This window comes from Oncorhynchus tshawytscha, linkage group LG29 (assembly GCF_018296145.1).
Source record: "Oncorhynchus tshawytscha isolate Ot180627B linkage group LG29, Otsh_v2.0, whole genome shotgun sequence".
Taxonomy (NCBI): Eukaryota; Metazoa; Chordata; class Actinopteri; order Salmoniformes; family Salmonidae; genus Oncorhynchus; species Oncorhynchus tshawytscha.
Window position 1 is genome coordinate 26343746 of NC_056457.1, and position 23940 is coordinate 26367685.

General features: G+C 44.0%; 1 long non-coding RNA gene across 6 annotated transcripts in view; it reads left to right on the forward strand.

Moving 5' to 3' along the window:
• The first annotated feature begins 2866 nt into the window (after nt 1-2866).
• Nucleotides 2867-23940, forward strand: part of LOC112227658 — a 43386-nt gene continuing 22312 nt past the window's right edge. For all 6 annotated transcript variants that reach the window (XR_006080295.1, XR_002949910.2, XR_002949909.2 and 3 more), the window contains exons 1-3: nt 2867-2953; nt 16516-16590; nt 21722-21817. This is a non-coding gene — a long non-coding RNA (uncharacterized LOC112227658). The remainder of the gene's footprint in view (nt 2954-16515; nt 16591-21721; nt 21818-23940) is intronic.

A 23940-nucleotide genomic window follows, 5' to 3' on the forward strand; every position in this document is an offset into this window, starting at 1 on the left:
TTACTAGGCTACTCTCTATACTTGTCACACCCTGATCTGTTTCACCTGTCTTCGTTATTGTCTCCAACCCACTCAGCCTCTCTCTGTGCCCATGGATGCTAGGGCACTGGACTGCAGCTCTATAGGGGAAGTCACCCATAGTACTGTGCCCGTTCAATTATGGGTTTCTGGTAACCACAGTGAGACCATACAGTTCCTCCTCATTGCATCTCCCCCTGTTCCGGTTGTGTTGATTTTCCTGGCTCCAAAAACACAATCCTGTGATTGACTGGACCACAAGCTCCATCCTGGGTTGGAGCCCATTTTACCATTCCCACTGCCTTCAAACAGCACAGCCTTCCTCAAGTCACCTTCCTCGGGATGTTCGCAAGACTGTGGATGTCTATTCCTACTGAATACCATGACCTCCTGGAAGTGTTCAGTAAGGCACGTGCTACTTCCCTTCCCCCACACTGTCCTCATGATTCTGCCATTGACCTTCTCCCAGGCACTACACCACCTCGGGGTCGGTTGTAATCTCTGTCTGGACCAGAGACCAAAGCTACAGAGGAGTACATAGAGGAGTCTCTGGCCATTGGGGCCGTCCGTCCGTCTGCATCTCCTGCGCAGGGTTTTTCTTTGTGGAGAAGAAGGACAAGACCCTGCGTCCGTGCACTGACTACTGGGGACATAACAACATTACTGTCAGGAATTGTTACCCCCTACCTCGCCTCTTCTCGGTGTTTGAACCTCTCCAGGGGGCCACCATATTTTACAAGTTGGACCTTCGAAATGCCTTCAACCTGGTTCGAATACGCGAGGGGGATGAGTGGAAGACAGCCTTCAACACAGCCAGTGGACATTATGAGTACCAGGTCATGCCATTTGGACTCACCAAAGCCCCATCTGTTTTCCAGGCTTTGGTCAATGATGTGCTTCGGGACATGCTAAACCGGTTTGTGTTCGTGTACCGTTTTCCTGCTCTGCCTTTTCTCCTTTTTCAAGTCCTCCCGGTTTTGACCCTTGCCTGTTCTGGACTCTGTACCTGCCTGCCCTGACCTCGAGCCTGTCTGCCACTCTCTACTAGGTTACTCACTATACTAATGTCCCAGTGTACAGACTACTAGGTTACTCTCTATGCTAATGTCCCAGTGTACAGACTACTAGGTTACACACTATACTAATGTCCCAGTGTACAGACTACTAGGTTACTCACTATACTAATGTCCCAGTGTACAGACTACTAGGTTAATCTCTATACCAATGTCCCAGTGTACAGACTACTAGGTTACACACTATACTAATGTCCCAGTGTACAGACTACTAGGTTACTCTCTATGCTAATGTCCCAGTGTACAGACTACTAGGTTACACACTATACTAATGTCCCAGTGTACAGACTACTAGGTTACTCACTATACTAATGTCCCAGTGTACAGACTACTAGGTTAATCTCTATACCAATGTCCCAGTGTACAGACTACTAGGTTACTCTCTATCCAGACAAATGAATAGAGTGTGTTTGTATGTGAAAATGACTGAAGACTTTGATTAGTAGAAAGTGACTGAAGATTGATTAGTTCATAGGCTCCAGAGATGAAGACCCCTGATGTGTATATTGCTGTGTTGAATTTATCCCCTGTACTGTCTCATGTTACAACCTACCCTTCAGATTAAGGTTTTTGGTTTTGTGGGGGGGGGGGGTATTCCCCATCAAGATTTGGCATGGGTCCTCAGATCCTCAAAAGGTTCTCCAGCTGCACCATCGAGAGCATCTAGACTGGTTGCATCACTGCCTGGTACGCCAACTGCTCGGCTTCCGACCGCAAGGCACTACAGAAGGTAGTGTGTACGGCCCAGTACATCACTGGGGCCAAGCTTCCTGCCATCCAGGACCTCTATACTAGGCGGTGTTAGTGTAGCCGATGTTAAATGGCTAGCTAGTTAGCGGTGGTGCGCTAGTGGCGTTTTAATCGGTGACGTCACTTGCTCTGAGACCTTGAAGTAGTGGTTCCCCTTGCTCTGCAAGGGCCGCGGCTTTTGTGGAGCGATGGGTAACGATGCTTCAAGGGTGACTGTCGACGTGTGCAGAGCGTCCCTGGTTCGCATCCGGGTCAGGGTGAGGGGACGGGCGTAAAGTCTATACTGTTACATTAGGAAGGACCTACAAATTGCCAAAGACTCCAGACACCCTAGTCATAGACTGTTCTCTCTGTTACCACACGGCAAGCTAAACCGGAGCGCAAAGTCTAGGTCCAAGAGGCTTCTAAACAGCTTCAACCCCCAAACCCCAAAACTACTGAACATCTAATCAAATGACTTCCCAGACTATTTGCATTAACACCCCTCCCCCCTTGCACTGCTGCTACTCTCTGTTTATCTATGCATAGTCACTTTAACTCTACCTACATGTACATATTACCTCAATTACTTCGACTAACCGGTGACCCCGTGCATCGACTCTGTACCTGTACCCCCTGTAATAGTCCCGCTATTGTTATTTTACTGCTGCTCTTTAATCATTTGTTACTTTTAATTATTTGTTTTATTTATTTGTTTTATTTTTCTTTAAACTGCGTTGTTGGTTAATAAGTAAGCATTTCACTGTAAGGTGTACACCTGTTGTATTAGGCGCATGTGACAAATAACATTTGATTTGATTATGAATAGGGGTTGAGACCTTAATCACCGTATTCACTGTTGCTGTGTTTAGCTCCTTTAGGCACCGATATATGATTAATTCTCTGGACTAGATAGACCTAAAACCGAAAAGATCATATCCTGCATTTCCTTAGAACTATCGTGATTATATTCTTGCCCACCGATAGATGGCGCCATCACAGAGTCTACGGACCTTTTTCCACCAGAGTAGGTCCGTCTTGCTGAAAAATGGTCCTGGCTGTCAGACCCAGAGCTGTTGTTGACTATTTACTCATCTGTTCAGGAGCTCATGCTAATACTGTTACTTGACTCAGTGAGTATTTTATGAACTTGCACATAAAAAACAAGACATGATTATTCTAAGTCGTGTTGACAGTAAAACGTTAATGTGTGGGAGTAGGCTTGTGGATCTGTGTCCGCGACGTTCTTGTGGTGCTTTTACTTGTCATAATCGTTTGCGCGTGAAAGCATTTTTTATTTTAGTATTTATTCTAATAAAATTACAATGCAATGACAAAAAACATAGGGCATCACTACACGCATATTTCCTCTAAAGAAACATAAAATAACCAAAGTAAAAAATGAATATATAAAATAGGAAATCACTAACGTTATACGTAAATTGAGTTTCAAAAGTACCTCATAAAATGAGGTCAGGGGTTACAATTGTATGAACCTATGGAGAGCAGTGAGAATAGATAAGTACCAAACTCGGCATCTCTGTTCTTGCTGACGCCCGATTGCAAGATGTTTGATATTTTTATTGTTCTGTGAATGCTTTCCGCTGATGGTTCAGCTATATTCTTGATAAAACTAAGAGGCACATTGATAATTGGAGCCTACAATAACCAGCTTATCTCAAAGTTCAGGTTGCGAGCTGTCAACGACGTAGCAGACACGTTGTGGTGTGTTTGTTGATTATTCTACCCCCTGTATAGGCCGGTAGGGCGATCTGGAGTCATTTTACCGTCCAAACGCATTATATGCAGCCGTCCATACACAACATCTGGGATTAGTATGTAGCGTGGTGGTGTAAAAGGGTGTTTCATAAATAAGGTATGCTTATTTTCATTTATTTTGCCTCGCCATTAAACAACGTTAAGGAGGATGTCGAAGCCTAGGTCATTAGAATGTTGGGAACCTTTTCCTTTAACTCGTGTCAAACTCATTCAATGGGTGTCTGCAGGTTTTCACTCCTGCCTTGTATTTGATTGATGAATTAAGGTCACTATTTAGTAAAGAACGCTGCTCTTCTTCTTTAGGATTTGGTTGGTGGATCGCATCCAACTTTTAGGTGCATACACTGCCACCTACTGTACTGGTGTGTGACGCCTGTCAATGCCACCTACTGTACCGGTGTGTGACGCCTGTCAAGGCCACCTACTGTACTGGTGTGTGATGCCTGTCAAGGCCACCTACTGTACTGGTGTGTGATGCCTGTCAAGGCCACCTACTGTACTGGTGTGTGACGCCTGTCAATGCCACTTACTGTACCGGTGTGTGACGCCTGTCAATGCCACCTACTGTACCGGTGTGTGACGCCTGTCAATGCCACCTACTGTACCGGTGTGTGACGCCTGTCAATGCCACCTACTGTACTGGTGTGTGACGCCTGTCAATGCCACCTACTGTACCGGTGTGTGACGCCTGTCAATGCCACCTACTGTACTGGTGTGTGATGCCTGTCAAGGCCACCTACTGTACTGGTGTGTGACGCCTGTCAATGCCACCTACTGTACCGGTGTGTGACGCCTGTCAATGCCACCTACTGTACCGGTGTGTGACGCCTGTCAAGGCCACCTACTGTACTGGTGTGTGACGCCTGTCAAGGCCACCTACTGTACTGGTGTGTGATGCCTGTCAAGGCCACCTACTGTACTGGTGTGTGACGCCTGTCAATGCCACCTACTGTACCGGTGTGTGACGCCTGTCAATGCCACCTACTGTACCGGTGTGTGACGCCTGTCAATGCCACCTACTGTACTGGTGTGTGACGCCTGTCAATGCCACCTACTGTACTGGTGTGTGACGCCTGTCAATGCCACCTACTGTACCGGTGTGTGACGCCTGTCAATGCCACCTACTGTACTGGTGTGTGACGCCTGTCAATGCCACCTACTGTACTGGTGTGTGACGCCTGTCAATGCCACCTACTGTACCGGTGTGTGACGCCTGTCAATGCCACCTACTGTACTGGTGTGTGACGCCTGTCAATGCCACCTACTGTACCGGTGTGTGAAGCCTGTCAATGCCACCTACTGTACTGGTGTGTGACGCCTGTCAATGCCACCTACTGTACCGGTGTGTGACGCCTGTCAATGCCACCTACTGTACTGGTGTGTGACGCCTGTCAATGCCACCTACTGTACCGGTGTGTGACGCCTGTCAAGGCCACCTACTGTACTGGTGTGTGACGCCTGTCAATGCCACCTACTGTACTGGTGTGTGACGCCTGTCAAGGCCACCTACTGTACTGGTGTGTGACGCCTGTCAATGCCACCTACTGTACCGGTGTGTGTGACGCCTGTCAATGCCACCTACTGTACCGGTGTGTGACGCCTGTCAATGCCACCTACTGTACCGGTGTGTGACGCCTGTCAATGCCACCTACTGTACCGGTGTGTGACGCCTGTCAATGCCACCTACTGTACTGGTGTGTGACGCCTGTCAAGGCCACCTACTGTACCGGTGTGTGACGCCGGTCAAGGCCACCTACTGTACTGGTGTGTGACGCCTGTCAAGGCCACCTACTGTACTGGTGTGTGACGCCTGTCAAGGCCACCTACTGTACTGGTGTGTGACGCCTGTCAAGGCCACCTACATTACATTCTTGATACGTCAATACAACATTGGGGAAAGGGAACATTTCCTGCCAATACAACATTGGGGAACAACCCCTGAACATTTCCAACTGCCAACTATTAACCTCTCTAACAACCCCCTCCCTATTCCACTATTAACCTCTCTAACAACCCCCTCCCTATTCCACTATTCAACCCTATCTAATCCTACTCCAGTCTGAGAGGACAGAACCCCCCTATTCCACTATTCAACCCTATCTAATCCTACTCCAGTCTGAGAGGACAGAACCCTACCCCCCTCACTATTCCACTATTCAACCCTATCTAATCCTACTCCAGACCAACAGTCTGAGAGGACAGAACCCTACCCCCCATTCCACTATTCAACCCTATCTAATCCTACTCCAGTCTGAGAGGACAGAACCCTACCCCCCTCACTATTCCACTATTCAACCCTATCTAATCCTACTCCAGACCAACAGTCTGAGAGGACAGAACCCCACCCCCCCATTCCACTATTCAACCCTATCTAATCCTACTCCAGACCAACAGTCTGAGAGGACAGAACCCTACCCCCCATTCCACTATTCAACCCTATCTAATCCTACTCCAGACCAGCAGTCTGAGAGGACAGAACCCTACCCCCCATTCCACTATTCAACCCTATCTAATCCTACTCCAGACCAGCAGTCTGAGAGGACAGAACCCTACCCCCCCATTCCACTGCCTCTCAACACCCCCTGCAACTGTTCTACAGTAAAACCTCAATCCCAAGTACTTCTCTGCTGCTACCACCACAACCTCTATTTTCTGTGATTTACGTATCATTTCTGCAGTAGAGTTGACAACCATGGCTTTGAATGCTAAGAAACCCACTTTACTGAAGCACATATTCTTCCCATCTCTCTCTGTTGGACTTTACTACAGAGGAAACCTCTCAGGTTCTCTAACCCTGTACCCATCTTCCTCTACCACTCTCTGTTGGACTTTACTACAGAGGAAACCTCTCAGGTTCTCTAACCCTGTACCCATCTTCCTCTACCACTCTCTGTTGGACTTTACTACAGAGGAAACCTCTCAGGTTCTCTAACCCTGTACCCATCTTCCTCTACCAGTCTCTTCACTGCTTTATAACACTTCCTGCTCTACTGTAACCCTGGCAACCTCAACCTGCCTTTCTCTCACCAGACACCTCCGATCTCCAGCCCCACAACTAACACACACAATTTTCTCCACCGATATTACACATTCCTTCGTCTCATGCCCTCCTGCACATTTCTCACATCTAGAAATCTCTTCTCCACATACTTCATGCAAGGATCCATTCTCTCCACAAATCTCACTCCCACTGGGCCAGAATCATCCTTAGGACAAAGCCCGAATTCAGCGGTCCTCACCGCAGGTACTACAGTGAACAAAAAATATAAAATGCATGTAAAGTGTTGGTCCCATGTTTCATGAGCTGAAATAAAAGAGCCCACCAGGTGCACCTTGTGCTGGGCACAATAACAGGCTGCAAAAATGTTGTGATTCAACACAATGCCGCAGATGTTTTGAGGGAGTGTGAAATTGGCATGCTGACAGCAGGAATGTCCACCAGAGATGTTGCCAGAGAATTGAATGTTAATTTATCTACCATAAGCCGCCTCCAATGTTGTTTTACAGAATTTGGCAGTACGTCCAACCGGCCTCACAACCGCAGACCATGTGTATGGCGTTGTGTGGGTGAGCGGCTTGCTGATGTCACAGTTGTGAACAGAGTGCCACATGGCCCATTGTTGTGCCATTCATCCGCCGCCATCACCTCATGTTTCAGCATGATAATGCACGGCCCCATATCACAAGAGTCTGTACACAATTCCTAGAAGCTGAAAATGTCCCACTTCTTCCATGGCCTGTACACTCAGCAGACATGTCACCCAATGAGCATGTTTGGGATGTTCTAGATCGATGCGTACGACAGCGTGTTCCAGTTCCCACCAATATCCAGCAACTTCGCACAGCCATTGAAGAGCCAAGGAGATTGTGTTTCGCTGCATGAGGCAAATGGTGTTCACACCAAATACTGACTGGTTTTCTGATCCACGCCCCTCCTTTTTTGATTTTAAGGTATCTGTGACCAACAGGTGCATATTTGTATTCCTAGTCATGTGAAATCCATAGATTAGGGCCGAATTCATTTATTTCAACTGTGATTTCCTTATGTGAACTGTAACTCAGTACAATCTTTTAAATTGTTGCACGTTGTGTTTTATGTTTTTGTTCCGTATACCGTGCTTTCCAGAAGTATTCAGCCCCCTTCCCTTTTTCCACATTTTGTTACATTAGAGCCTTATTCTAAAATGGAATGAAATATTTTTTTCCCCATCAGTCTACACACAATACTCCACAATGACATCACAATACCCCATAATGACATCACAATACATATAATGACATAGAGAGAACTGTTTTTTAGACATTTTGTGCCGTGACGCTCCCCTTCCGACCTGACAGAGCATGAGAGGATCTGCAGAGAAGAATGGGAGGAACTCCCCAAATACAGGTGTGCCAAGCTTGTAGCATCAGACCCAAGAAGACTTGAGGCTGTAATCGCTGCCAAAGGTGCTTCAACAAAGTACTCAGTAAAGGGTCTGAATACTTATGTAAAATGTGACATTTCAGTAGTTTTGGTTATATACACATTTGCTGTACAAACCTGTTTTTGCTTTGTCATTATGGGGTATTGTGTGTAGATTGATGAGGGAAAAAAACGATTAACTTCCATTTTCGATTAAGGCTGTAACTTAAGAAAATGTGGAAAAAGTCTCGTCAGGTTCCATCTCTGAGCTAATAGAGCACGTAGTACTTGGCACCAACCTTCCTCGCCCCACTGCTTCCCTCTACACTCAGCTCCTTGTCGGCGGTCATCACTGCACCTGCCACCATAATGAATTCACCCTCACTCTCGTCACATTCACTTTCCTTCTCCAGATCTCCCAGAAGGCCGGTGCAATCCCCACTCCATATTTATTTAGAATATGTTCCACTTTCCTCCTTTGTTTATTTTTTTTATCCTACCTCCATTCATCCCCACGCTGTGATCTCACCGAGTCCCCCCTCAGCTGGTTGTCTAGGTCTTAATTGACAGGAAAAACCCAAAAACTCGCAGATCCTAGGCACTCTATGGAATGAGTTTGACACCCATACCTTAGAATGTCTGCCACTTGGCTTGACAGCTATGTTGTTGACAGGTGATTTTATTGGGAGAAATTGCCTTGATAGTGAGAGGTTATGATATCGGGTTGGTAGGCCTACTTGTGTTCAAAGTTTTGGGTGTCAGAGATGTTAGGTCATTGACGATTATTTGAAGAGTTTGATCAACTTTGAAGAAAGGAAGTGTAGGGAGTGATAGTATGTGTTTTTCTGTTCCAGTTGAGTACTTGTGCAGAAGAGGGAATATCTGGATGGTCATGGATGAGGAATTCACTCCTTTAGACTCTCTGCTAGCTATACACTCTCTCTCTCTCTCTCTCTCTCTCTCTCTCTATCTATCTCTGAAAAACACAGGCACATATAGACCTTCCTACAGAAGTCTTTCACTGCATAATGCAGTCGTTCAGTTTTTCCTCTTAGTTTTGGGCTATAGCCTAGCTGCCGCTAACTCAGCTTTTCATTGTTGCCCTCTAATCAGGGACTGATTTAGACCTGGGACACCAGGTGGGTGCAATTATCAGATAGAACACAAAAGCAGCAGTACTGTCTAGCCTATTGGGGCGTCATGCATGGAACAATTCAGTGATTAGATCTGCAGATGTAAAATGTCCAACTTGGGACAATTCACAGTAGACCAAGTCTTGTCCCCTATTACAGAAAGTTGGACTGAGTTTCTGTGAGTTGCAAAACAAGATATATATATATATATATATATATGTTATTATCATGGTCTGGAATAACGCTGACTTGAATGGTCCTGTACATATCAGAGGGCTAAAAGATAGCTGTTTCGTTCCAACTGTAATAAACACAGTGTTCTTTGTATTCATGTGTTGGATATGGAATTCAGGAGGGGGAGGAAAAGAGGGATGGTAAATGTAGGAGAGGGGCGACTCAGGAAATTGTAAGGGAGAGATGGAGAGAGAAGTGTGAGATGAGGGGGAGGGGGGGAGCAGGAGGTGTTATTTTCTCTGTGTTGCTCAGAGTTACTCATACCCCAGGTAGGAAGGTAGTTATGTGTCCAGGGCTATCTTCTAAATCCCTGTTATCTACTGTCAATACACTGCCTGTAAGTGTGTGTGTGCATGTGCCGTGCACAGTGTGTGTGTGTGTGTGTGTGTGCATGTGCCGTGCACAGTGTGTGTGCATGTGCCATGCACAGTGTGTGTGTGATTTGTTCTGGAACAGGGTTTTGCTCTAGACTTTTCATTCTGCTCTATGCCTCTATCCCAGGGTTGTTTGCAGAATTGACCATATTTGGTTATTATATAAGATATAATACCATATTCCACACATCAGAGTGTGCTTTTAGAGGAAATGATAGGATCTAGGATATTCTCTGATTGCAAAAGTATTTTATTTTAAGAGGCAGACTGTAAAACTCTCTTCAGTTTTATCATGTTCTGCTCTCCATCTTCTCCCACCTTTCTCTTTCTTGATCTCCCCCTAGCTGTCTCCCTCTCTCTCCATCCCCCTCATGAGTCAGACTCTTCTAAGTTGAGACAAGCTCTACATATTTATTACACGTGGGCATTCCATGTGGAGTATTAGCATGGTATTCTGAGTCCTGATCATCTCATTGTGGGCAGATGGTAAAAACAACAGCCTGTGGACAACCTCTTTCTCTGCATGTTAGAACACATCTAGCATGCATATTTATTAAGAGAACGGTCTATTGTATTTTAATGAACACAAATTCCTTGAGCACAGTAATTTGGTGTGTGTGTGTGTGTGTGTGTGTGTGTGTGTGTGTGTGTGTGTGTGTGTGACAGACGGCTGTCTGTAAATGAGAGTTTATGAAAACCGCTTGGCTCTCTTCCTGTCAACAGATCCTCATTAAGAGGATGCATCAAATTGTATAGCCAGTCTGACTGGATGTAGAGATGACTGACAGAGAGACTTCTTCAACCATAGTAAATGACTGTTGTTGTATCAGCACCCGTGTAAGAGTCCTTGCAAATAACTTTTCAGACTTTTTCCAATTGTTTGTTTTTGTATTTATAGAAACAAAGAACATAACACTACGCAAGACAGAAATCCCCAAAACAACGGTCTGCAGTACTGAAACTTCACAGGTCGTTGAAAGAATCCTCTCAACAGAAAGTTTCTTCTGTTCTTGATGGGAGTCTCCCACGTTAGTCTATAGAGATGTTAGTGTAATAAAAAGCAAGGTATTTTAAAGCCTACCTCCCAAAACAGTCTTAAAATAAAACTGTTGATAATAAAATAAATAAAAACAACAATTTAGCCTGTAGAACTTTAGGCTAGTATTACTGGACAAAATGTCAAAGTTCAATTTTAATAGATTGGGTGTTTTATTTGCTAAAATCACAGAACACTACAGGCGCTTATTAGAGATTTTATTTTTTATTTAATGCACACAGCTTCTGCTAATTTGCATAGTTTAATTCCAGGATTCACTTCCATCATTTTAATATATGTCTTAATTTTCTGCACTATTTACACACTATTCACAATTCTTTTGTCTTAGTATGCCTACATTTTTGTATTTATTATTCTCTTTGACTGTGCCTTTTCAGCTGTTCTTATTTTCACCACTAGAGGGCGATCTGACCATTTCTAGGGGTCTGCACTCCCAAAGTTGATTACTGTTTTTGTGCTTGCCAGTTAGCTAGCAGTTGTCAGCGTTTAGCAGCCAATGCTAGCAGTTTCTTACTGGCAATAAAAATGGATGATTGACATTTTTTTTTGAGTCATTATTGAATTAATTGAATATTTAAAAAATAAATAGAATATTAAACCTCAAACAATTCATGGTAACCTCGTAAACAATTAATGTAGTGCCGCCTATTCTTGGGAACCGCTCTCCTCTTCTGCCTGTGTTGCTCCGCTAGCGTGATCAAGATCTCTAACTCCCAGGGGCGCCAGCATGAGGAGATTCCCACAGCAAAGCGCTATGTCTGGAGAAAATGAGGCAAAACTCATCACCCGTCTAACACATTCCTACCGTGAAGCACGGAGGTGGCATCATTATGCTATTGGGATGCTTTTCAGCAGCAGAGATTGGGAGACTGATGAGGATAGAGAGGACAAGGAATGGAGCCAAATACAGGCAAATCCTTAATGAGAACTGTGCAAACGACCTTAGAAGACAATGACCCCAAGCACACAGCCAAAGCAATGCTGGAATGGCTTCAGAACAAGAATGTGAAAGTCCTTGAGTGGCCCAGCCAAAGCCCAGACATGAATCTCATTGAAAATCTGTCGAAAGACTTGAATATTGTCGATTTTAACAGAGCTTGAGAAATTCTGCAAGGAAGAATGGGAGAAAATCCCCAAATCCAGATTTGCAAAGCTGATACAGACATACTCAAGATGACTCTAAGCTGTTATCGCTGCCAAAGGTGCTTCTACGAAGTATTGACTCAGGCGTGTGAATACTTATGTAAATGTAGATTTCTGTATTTAATTTTCAATACATTTGCAAAAATGTTAAAAACATGTTTTCACTTTGTCAAAACCTGAACTAGAGAATGGAGACACTTTGTCATTATGGGGTGTTGTTTGTAGATGGGGGGAACCTGAACTAGAGAATGGAGACACTTTGTCATTATGGGGTATTGTGTGTAGATGGGGGGGGACCTGAACTAGAGAATGGAGACACTTTGTCATTATGGGGTATTGTGTGTAGATGGGGGGGACCTGCACGTATTGTGTGTAGATGGGGGAACCTGTACTGGAGAATGGAGACACTTTGTCATTATGGGGTATTGTGTGTAGATGGGGGGGACCTGAACTAGAGAATGGAGACACTTTGTCATTATGGGGTATTGTGTGTAGATGGGGGGGGACCTGAACTAGAGAATGGAGACACTTTGTCATTATGGGGTATTGTGTGTGTAGATGGGGGGGGGGGAACCTGAACTAGAGAATGGAGACACTTTGTCATTATGGGGTGTTGTGTGTAGATGGGTCAGAGAAAATGAATACATGTCATCCATTTTGAATTCAGGCTGTAACACAACAAAATGTGGAATAAGTCAAGGGGTATAAATACTTACTAAAGGCACTGTGGAAATGTTATGCCATTTGCTCCTTTGGTTTTGTTGTAAGGCCACTTACGGGCCTGCATTATGCTCTAATGGCCACAATAGCCTATTGGCCACAGTCTGAAACTAACTTAGGCCCAGTGTAGTGAAATTATTTTCCTGTGTTTTTATATTTCAATACTGTGAAATTGTAAAAAATAATGATAAAGTTTTAAAAAGACCACCTGAAGATGTGTGTTTTTGTGGGAGTTTTTTTTTTTGGCCTTCCATTTGACCTACCATGACCAATAAGAAATAGTTCCACACATAGTTAGAATACTTGAATGGCCATGAACCTTCTTACGATGGTCCAAAGGTCAGCCGTGTTGCTCAGGGAGTTGGTCATTGTTTTCCAGGGCTGTGATAAGATGTGTAAAACAGTGTAGTGAATTATTTTTCTGTATTGTGTGTGTGTGTTAGCTCACTAGCTATATACACTTTGACAGGAATGATTCCATCATCTTTTTCAATTTAACTGCCAACATTCCATTCAAACAATGCAGTGAATCCACAGCTGTAATCAGTTGATGAAAGGACTTAGACAAGTAAATGCAACAAGTACTGGTATTGTATCATATTATAGCACTCACAGCTCTCCATAAATCTGATTTAGATTTATGGTCTGTGTGTATATTTGAGGCTATTTATACAGAAAGTGTACAAAACACATTTAAACTATAATTATACTGAACAATACATGTAAATGCAACATGTAGAGTGTTAGTCCCACATTTCATGAGCTGAAATAAAATATCCCAGAAATGTTCCATATGCACAAAAATCTTATTTTGCTCACATTTTGTGCATTCATTTGTTTACATCCCTGTTAGTGAGCATTTCTCCTTTGCCAAGATAATCCAGCCACCAGACAGGTGCAGCATATCAAGAAGCTGATTAAACGGCATGATCATTACAAAGGTGCACCTTGTGCATGGGACAATAAAAGGCCACTCTAAAATGTGCAGTTTTGTCACTCCACACAATGCCACAGATGTCTCAAGTTTTGAGGGCATGTGCAATTGGTATGCTGACTGCAGGAATGTCCACCAGAGCTTTTGCCAGATAATTGAATGTTAATTTCTTGAAATTGTTGCATATTGAGTTTTATCTTTTTCTTCAGTGTATACAGTATGACAAGATTTTAGGTTGACTATAATTCCATTACACAATTTCTGATATCGCATGCCTTTTATTTTCCTGCATGACCTAAGTCAAAGCAGGAAATGCATCACCTATGCCTCCAATTTGACTGGTTTTGGATTTCCCTTTGACCAAGATGGCTGCCATTTTCGCCACCTACTGGAACTTTGAGGGTTTGACATAGCCCCTCTAGTAATTTAATATTATCTATATGGTTCTAAATCTATCTGCCAATAACAGCTCATTTTCCCCTCCACTCAAACCACTCCCAGACTAGAGGTCTTCTGGGATCCAAAAAGTTGACGCTGTTCTGAAATGGACCCAGGACCCAAATAAATTAAGGTTTTAAATATGGAGACCTGGATCTGAGGACAACCAGACCTGGCCCTGTGTAGACCCGGTTGGATTCAGACCCAGTCTGATTTGATCTGTGTGAGGGAAGTAGCAGAAAATATATATACAGTGACTGGAATTACCTGGATTTCTGCATACATTTGTAATGAAATTTGATCTGATCTTCATCTTAGTCACAACAATAGACAAACATAGTGTGCTTAAACTAATAACACAAATTATTGTATTTTTCTAGTCTGTATTGAATACATAATTTAAATATTCACAGTATGGGTTGGGAAAAGTATGTGAACCCCTAGGCTAATGAATTCTCTAAAAGCTAATTGGAGTCAGGAGTCTGCTAACCTGGAGTCCAATCAATGAGACGAGATTGGAGATGTTGGTTAGAGCAGCCTTGCCCTATAAAAAACACCCTAACAAAATTTGAGTTTGCTATTCACAAGAAGCATTGCCTGATGCGAACCTTGTCTCTTTTACAAAAGAGATCTCAGAAGACCTAATATTAAGAATTGTTGACTTGCATAAAGCTGGAAAGGGTTACAAAAGTATCTCTAAAAGCCTTTATGTTCATCAGTCCACGGTAAGACAAATTGTCTAAATGGAGAAAGTTCAGCACTGTTGCTACTCTCCCTAGGAGTGGCCGTCCTGCAAAGATGACTACAAGAGCACAGCGCAGAAGGCTCAATGAGGTTAAGAAGAATCATCAAGTGTCAGCTTGCTTGCTATCATGAATTCCGAAGTTTATCAAGACATTTTGCAGGAGAATGTAAGGCTGGCTGTCTGCCAAATTGAAGCTTAACAGAAGTTGAGTGATGCAACAGGACAACAACCCAAAACACAGAAGTAAATCAACAACAGAATGGCTTCAGCAGAAGAAAATACACCTTCTGGAGTGGCCCAGTCCTGACCTCAACCCGATTGAGATGCTGTGGCATGACCTCGAGAACAGTTCACACCAGACATCTTAAGATTATTGCTGAACTGAAACAGTTTTGTAAAGATGAATGGTTCAAAATTCCTCCTGACCGTTGTGCAGGTCTGATCCACAATTACAGAAAACATTTGGTTGAGGTTATTGCTGCTGGCAAAGGAGGGTCAACCAGTTATTAAATCCAAGGGTTCACATACTTTTTCCACCCTGCACTGTGAATGTTTACACGGTGTGTTCAATAAGGACATGAAAATGTATAATTGTTTTTGTGTTTAAGTAGACTGTCTATTGCTATACCTTAATTTTATTTATAAATTTAACTAGGCAAGTCCGTTAAGAACAAATTCTTATATACAATGACGGCCTACTGGGGAACAGTGTGTTAATTGCCTTGTTCAGGGACAGAACGACAGATTTTTACCTTGTCAGCTCGGGATTCGATCTAGCAACCTTTCGGTTACTGGCCAAATGCTCTAACCACTAGGCTACCTGCCGCCCCTTAAATGAAGATCAGATCAAATTTTCTGCAGAACTCCAGGTAATTCCTAAGGGTTCACATACTTTTTCTTGCCAATGTATATTTTTTAGCTATGTTATTAACTGAAGCTGTTAGAGAGAGAGAATGGAGCTAGCAGAGGGAGGGGCCGTGTGTTTGACTGTGTCGCTGAGTGGGACGAGGAGGAGACAGACAGCACCAATCAAGCCGACTCGCAGTAGTTACTAACTTCTAGCTGCCAAAGCTAAGTTATATATTGTCTAATCTGATGACAAAGTACCTGTTTTGACTGTATAAAACTGAGATGAAAAGCTAGTTAAGCAAGTTAGCTAACTAGCTGGGTTGGCTAATCAAAGCACTTTTCCCCATCCGACACAACAACTCCATTCAAATTATTAGGAGCCAGAGGTGAGTTCCGCTTTGACTTGTGATTGGCCGACAAAAACAACAAGCTATACATGCCTCTCTCATGAACAGCTGCAGCAGCATAAACGAGACAATTTCTCCCCCTCTCTACTGCAGCAGTCACTTTCGTGTCTGTACGGGTCCTTACTAGCAAATCCGTTTTAATTATACATACCCAAGACCTGTGACCATCAGAGCCAACCCGGGTCCGAGGTTCAACTAAAGACTCAGACCCGACCTGGTCGGTCCTGGGTAATCGAGTTCGGGTGGACCCTTGAAGACCTCTATCCCAGACAGTCCCAGCTAAATTCTGTCTTTGCTAAGAAGACATTCCACCAACACCTGGGATATGGATGCCTGAGGAAGACACAAAACGTTGTAACAATAACATCACCTGGGAGTAAAGCATCGTTTCTGTTTCAGAATAGATCTGGTATTGTGTAACAAATTAAACTAATGTTCTCTATCTCCCTCTCTACTCTCTCTCTCTCTGGATTTCCCCAGGCACACAGAACATATGTCTGATCATTCTCAACCAGCCTTTGGAAACAGAGTACCTGCACACACACAGGAGTAAAGGTATTCATCTCTTTCCTTTATTAGTGACGGGTACCAATATCTATCATTCTTTATCATATCGATATCATTGAGCAAGATGTATCTTTCCTCTTGGCTTGTGAAAGTAACCCTAAGCATACATGACTGTTCCACAAAACCCTTCATACAGGCTATACAATCAGACATGACTGTTCCACAGAACCCTTCATACAGGCTATACAATCAGACATGACTGTTCCACAGAACCCTTCATACAGGCTATACAATCAGACATGACTGTTCCACAGAACCCTTCATACAGGCTATACAATCAGACATGACTGTTCCACAGAACCCTTCATACAGGCTATACAATCAGACATGACTGTTCCACAGAACCCTTCATACAGGCTATACAATCAGACATGACTGTTCCACAGAACCCTTCATACAGTCTATACAATCAGACATGACTGTTCCACAGAACCCTTCATACAGGCTATACAATCAGACATGACTGTTCCACAGAACCCTTCATACAGTCTATACAATCAGACATGACTGTTCCACAGAACCCTTCATACAGGCTATACAATCAGACATGACCGTTCCACAGAACCCTTCATACAGGCTATACAATCAGACATGACTGTTCCACAGAACCCTTCCCTTACAATCAGACATGACTGTTCCACAAAACCCTTCATACAGGCTATACAATCAGACATGACTGTTCCACAGAACCCTTCATACAGTCTATACAATCAGACATGACTGTTCCACAGAACCCTTCATACAGGCTATACAATCAGACATGACTGTTCCACAGAACCCTTCATACAGTCTATACAATCAGACATGACTGTTCCACAAAACCCTTCATACAGGCTATACAATCAGACATGACTGTTCCACAGAACCCTTCATACAGTCTATACAATCAGACATGACTGTTCCACAGAACCCTTCATACAGGCTATACAATCAGACATGACTGTTCCACAGAACCCTTCATACAGGCTATACAATCAGACATGACTGTTCCACAGAACCCTTCATACAGGCTATACAATCAGACATGACTGTTCCACAGAACCCTTCATACAGGCTATACAATCAGACATGACTGTTCCACAGAACCCTTCATACAGTCTATACAATCAGACATGACTGTTCCACAGAACCCTTCATACAGGCTATACAATCAGACATGACTGTTCCACAGAACCCTTCATACAGGCTATACAATCAGACATGACTGTTCCACAGAACCCTTCATACAGGCTATACAATCAGACATGACTGTTCCACAGAACCCTTCATACAGGCTATCAAGTCAGCATACATGACTGTTCCACAGAACCCTTCATACAGGCTATACAATCAGACATGACTGTTCCACAGAACCCTTCATACAGGCTATACAATCAGACATGACTGTTCCACAGAACCCTTCATACAGTCTATACAATCAGACATGACTGTTCCACAGAACCCTTCATACAGGCTATACAATGACTGTTCAGACATGACTGTTCCACAGAACCCTTCATACAGGCTATACAATCAGACATGACCGTTCCACAGAACCCTTCATACAGGCTATACAATCAGACATGACTGTTCCACAGAACCCTTCATACAGTCTATACAATCAGACATGACTGTTCCACAAAACCCTTCATACAGGCTATACAATCAGACATGACTGTTCCACAGAACCCTTCATACAGGCTATACAATCAGACATGACCGTTCCACAGAACCCTTCATACAGGCTATACAATCAGACATGACTGTTCCACAGAACCCTTCATACAGGCTATACAATCAGACATGACTGTTCCACAGAACCCTTCATACAGTCTATACAATCAGACATGACTCCACAGAACCCTTTACAGGCTATACAATCAGACATGACTGTTCCACAGAACCCTTCATACAGGCTATACAATCAGACATGACTGTTCCACAGAACCCTTCATACAGTCTATACAATCAGACATGACCGTTCCACAGAACCCTTCATACAGTCTATACAATCAGACATGACTGTTCCACAGAACCCTTCATACAGGCTATACAATCAGACATGACTGTTCCACAGAACCCTTCATACAGGCTATACAATCAGACATGACTGTTCCACAGAACCCTTCATACAGGCTATACAATCAGACATGACTGTTCCACAGAACCCTTCATACAGGCTATACAATCAGACATGACTGTTCCACAGAACCCTTCATACAGGCTATACAATCAGACATGACTGTTCCACAGAACCCTTCATACAGGCTATACAATCAGACATGACTGTTCCACAGAACCCTTCATACAGGCTATACAATCAGACATGATTGGCCCTCTGATGGCCCATCAGAGGTGTATGGGCTTCCTGTTGAATTCAGACGGGTTGGCTTCCAGAACATTCACAACCGGCCCTTTAGCCAATCAGCCAAACAGTTGTGGACTCCACAGAGCTGTGGGGGTAAAGAGCAACGTGAACATTGAAATAGTAGTGCGGGAGTTTTATTTCAATATTTATCGATATCGTATCAAAAAATGCAACCAATATTGCTGTATAATGTCCATATCGGTGACCATCACTAGTATTAATCAAAGGGAATGAAATGTATTCTAAAGCTAAGACTGGACATTAGGTGTGTACTGATATAGTATTGACCTTCTCTAAACCAACCGTCCTCCTTCTCTAAACCAACCGTCCTCCTTCTCTAAACCAATCGTCCTCCTTCTCTAAACCAATCGTCCTCCTTCTCTAAACCAATCGTCCTCCTTCTCTAAACCAATCGTCCTCCTTCTCTAAACCAACCGTCCTCCTTCTCTAAACCAACCGCTCTCCTTCTCTAAACCAACCGTCCTCCTTCTCTAAACCAATCGTCCTCCTTCTCTAAACCAACCGTCCTCCTTCTCTAAACCAACCGTCCTCCTTCTCTAAACCAACCGTCCTCCTTCTCTAAACCAACCGTCCTCCTTCTCTAAACCAACCGTTCTCCTTCTCTAAACCAACCGTTCTCCTTCTCTAAACCAACCGTCCTCTTGGAGACCTACTGGGAATGCAGGCTGCTGTTTGTTGGGGGGGGGGCATCTTTTGAAGCTGTTGAAGCTGTTCTTTATTCCTTATCTTTACATTCTTTATTGCAATGTGTTTGCCAGTACACACCCCTCTCGTGACACGTGCGCTTGTTCAAAACGGAATCTCTCTCCCGCTCTGCTGAATGCATTAGTTCTATTAAACAAGGTGCTTAGAGACAGAATGCTTCTGTCGCTCCTTTGGAGTCTTTCCTTGTTCAATATGTATAGCATTAGTAAGTTGTGATGTTTGCCAACAGTATGCTTCAAATTCCATAAAACATGAATACCATTTCAAAGTGGCAATTGGGGAACCGCATATATTTGTTGGGTGAATTTTTAAAATATATATTGTAACACTTGCATTATGTTTAGGAGCAATGGTAAATAAAATATACAAGATTTTGCACACAACAAGCATATACTCTTAGATTCATCTTATCTAGATTCAACCACCTGTTTCAGCAAATGAATGTCTCTCTGTAGGTCTACTGCAGGTCTCTGTAGGTCTACTGCAGGTCTCTGTAGGTCTACTGCAGGTCTACTGCAGGTCTCTGTAGGTCTACTGCAGGTCTCTGTAGGTCTACTGTAGGTCTCTGCAGGTCTACTGTAGGTCTACTGCAGGTCTCTGTAGGTCTACTGCAGGTCTCTGTAGGTCTGCAGGTCTCTGTAGGTCTCTGCAGGTCTCTAGGTCTCAGGTCTACTCAGGTCTCTTAGGTCTCTGCAGCTCTCTGCAGGTCTACTGTAGGTCTACTGCAGGTCTCAGGTCTACTGCAGGTCTCTGTAGGTCTACTGCAGGTCTCTGTAGGTCTACTGCAGGTCTACTGTAGGTCTACTGCAGGTCTCTGTAGGTCTACTGCAGGTCTCTGTAGGTCTACTGCAGGTGGGGAGGCCAACCACCTGTATAACATTACCACTGGACAATGAGACCGGTACCCAGCCATGATGACCCCACCATGAGGACCCCACCATGATGACCCCACCATGATGACCCCACCATGAGGACCCCACCATGAGGACCCCACCATGAGGACCCCACCATGAGGACCCCACCATGGTGACCCCACCATGAGGACCCCACCATGGTGACCCCACCATGAGGACCCCACCATGAGGACCCCACCATGGTGACCCACCATGATGACTAGTGTAAATAAGTGTTCTCTGTCCTCCAGGAGAATGAACCACAGTGTTCTCTGTCCTCCAGGAGAATGAACCACAGTGTTCTCTGTCCTCCAGGAGAATGAACCAGTTAATAACAGTGTTCTCTGTCCTCCAGGAGAATGAACCAGTTAATAACAGTGTTCTCTGTCCTCCAGGAGAATGAACCACAGTGTTCTCTGTCCTCCAGGAGAATGAACCAGTTAATAACAGTGTTCTCTGTCCTCCAGGAGAATGAACCACAGTGTTCTCTGTCCTCCAGGAGAATGAACCACAGTGTTCTCTGTCCTCCAGGAGGATGAACCACAGTGTTCTCTGTCCTCCAGGAGAATGAACCAGTTTAACAATGATCAGCCGTTATTCTCTGCATTATGGTAATGATATTAGAGGTACATCGCTCATGGTGATAAGACCCACAGTCAACTTTTCCTTCTAATCAGAGACGGATTTACACCTGGACAGCTGGACAATCACTAAGTAGAGTAACTAACAACAAAAACACCTGACCTTCCAGGATCTGCCTGCATAATGTTATGGTGATGCTAGAGAGAATACGGTTGTATTTAGTCTAATGTTACTCAGAGAGAATCACAAGCTATGGTAATGTTCATCTTTGAGAATTGTGTAACAGATCTAGGGGCTTTGAGGTGTTTCAGGAGATGTGCATAACTCTACATAAATGAAAGAGAGAGCAGGGAGGGAAAGCGGTGTTCTTCAGGGGGTGAAGGGGGCATAAGATGGAGCCTACCTCACCTGGAATGAACTACCTTTTTAAGGGCATTCACTGGAACATAGTGTGTGTTTGAGAGCGCTCAGAGACGCACATTATTCACAGATTAAAGAGGGAGTTTTGCTATTTTTGCCTCTCTGTTTATCTCTCTCTGTTTGTCTGTCTCACCCCCCCTCCTCCTTCTAGAAGTGTCGGTTGATAGAGACAGCAGATCAGGAGCTGACTGACTTCACTAAATGTCTGGCCATCATGGTGGAGGAGATCAAAAGACAACCACTTCGGGTAATCCTCCTCTTTTCCCTCCCATGTCCTCCCCCTCTCCTTCCTCTGTCAGGTTATTTACACCTTTCTGTTTATCTGTGTGTGTGTGTGATGGTGGTTAAGAGTGAAAGGTCCATGTGTGCATTGAGGGATTTGGGGAGAATAACACTCGGACAAACACACATCCTCTCTGACAGTTGAGAGACGCGCACACACACACACACACACAGACAGACAGGGTCCCTGATGAACTGTCACTCAGCCAGCGAACCAGTGTCCTCAAACAGTCTGTCTAGTTAATCACTGAGACAGAATCAGTCCATCTATCCTCGAACTCTGAGCTTTGTGCCAAAACATCCCTTTTAACCTTCTGTTTGTTCTTCTCTTGAGTATTATCTAACCTCCCTGTGCTGAAGGTATACAAATCATCTGTAGCAGTGTTTAAAGCCTGAGCTTGACAACGATGAAATAGACAGTATAGTGAGTAACCACAATGTACTGTAACAGTCCATATCTGGCAGGTTTCCAGCCAGACAGATTTATGGGAATTAAGACTAATGATCGTCATTAGATTCATCCCTCTGACAGTCATCACGAAATGATTACATCATATTATCACAATATAACATTTTCACATTATCACACTATAACATTATCACACTATAACATTATCACACTAAATCAAATCAAATTGATCAAATCAAATTTTATTTGTCACATACACATGGTTAGCAGATGTTAATGCGAGTGTAGCGAAATGCTTGTGCTTCTAGTTCCGACAATGCAGTAATAACCAACAAGTAATCTAACTAACAATTCCAAAACTGTCTTATACACAGTGTAAGGGGATAAAGAATATGTACATAAGGATATATGAATGAGTGATGGTACAGAGCAGCATAGGCAAGATACAGTAGATGGTATCGAGTACAGTATATACATATGGGATGAGTATGTAAACAAAGTGGCATAGTTAAAGTGGCTAGTGATACATGTATTACATAAGGATGCAGTCGATGATATAGAGTACAGTATATACGTATGCATATGAGATGAATAATGTAGGGTAAGTAACATTATATAAGTTAGCATTGTTTAAAGTGGCTAGTGATATATTTACATCATTTCCCATCAATTCCCATTATTAAAGTGGCTGGAGTTGAGTCAGTGTCAGTGTGTTGGCAGCAGCCACTCAATGTTAGTGGTGGCTGTTTAACAGTCTGATGGCCTTGAGATAGAAGCTGTTTTTCAGTCTCTCGGTCCCAGCTTTGATGCACCTGTACTGACCTCGCCTTCTGGATGATAGCGGGGTGAACAGGCAGTGGCTCGGGTGGTTGTTGTCCTTGATGATCTTTATGGCCTTCCTGTGACATCGGGTGGTGTAGGTGTCCTGGAGGGCAGGTAGTTTGCCCCCGGTGATGCGTTGTGCAGACCTCACTACCCTCTGGAGAGCCTTACGGTTGAGGGCGGAGCAGTTGCCGACGGAAGTGAGTGCTACGGGGCGGTAGTCGTTTAGCTCAGTTATCTTAGCTTTCTTGGGAACAGGAACAATGGTGGCCCTCTTGAAGCATGTGGGAACAGCAGACTGGTATAGGGATTGATTGAATATGTCCGTAAACACACCGGCCAGCTGGTCTGCGCATGCTCTGAGGGCGCGGCTGGGGATGCCGTCTGGGCCTGCAGCCTTGCGAGGGTTAACACGTTTAAATGTCTTACACACCTCGGCTGCAGTGAAGGAGAGACCGCATGTTTTCGTTGCAGGCCGTGTCAGTGGCACTGTATTGTCCTCAAAGCGGGCAAAAAAGTTATTTAGTCTGCCTGGGAGCAAGACATCCTGGTCCGTGACTGGGCTGGATTTCTTCCTGTAGTCCGTGATTGACTAGACCCTGCCACATGCCTCTTGTGTCTGAGCCGTTGAATTGAGATTCTACTTTGTCTCTGTACTGACGCTTAGTTTGTTTGATAGCCTTGCGGAGGGAATAGCTGCACTGTTTGTATTCGGTCATGTTACCAGACACCTTGCCCTGATTAAAAGCAGTGGTTCGTGCTTTCAGTTTCACGCGAATGCTGCCATCAATCCACGGTTTCTGGTTAGGGAATGTTTTAATCGTTGCTATGGGAACGACATCTTCAACGCACGTTCT